Below are 385 nucleotides of genomic sequence, written 5' to 3'. Positions count from 1 at the left end.
GCAGTCCTGTCTACCATACATACTTACCTCAATACGCATGATAATTTCCTTCACAAAGATGCGTATAGAGGTGCTCATCACGCCGGCCGAGAGCCCTGGGCCCCATAGGCGAGGCATCGAGACGGAACGTCCAAGGTTCTTCTGCCATATTCTGACAGCCGAGGCATTGTTTCAGAAAATTGGACGTCGCGAACAAGGAGCATTTCCTGCCGAGGCTGGGCATGGGAAGACATAAATCAAAGTAGAGATTGCGCTGTGAATAACGTTAATGATTCACGCATGATTAGCGCGTCAGCCTGTATAACGTGAGAGAAATCAGGAGATGCGGAGCTGCAACTTTACGTCTTTGCGTTTTGTATGCGCTACATATCCTTTACCCTATGTT

The sequence above is a fragment of the Penaeus monodon genome, chromosome 32 (assembly GCF_015228065.2).
Source record: "Penaeus monodon isolate SGIC_2016 chromosome 32, NSTDA_Pmon_1, whole genome shotgun sequence".
Taxonomy (NCBI): domain Eukaryota; kingdom Metazoa; phylum Arthropoda; class Malacostraca; order Decapoda; family Penaeidae; genus Penaeus; species Penaeus monodon.
The sequence above is the reverse complement of the archived record's forward strand: the minus strand, read 5'-3'. Positions refer to the sequence as shown.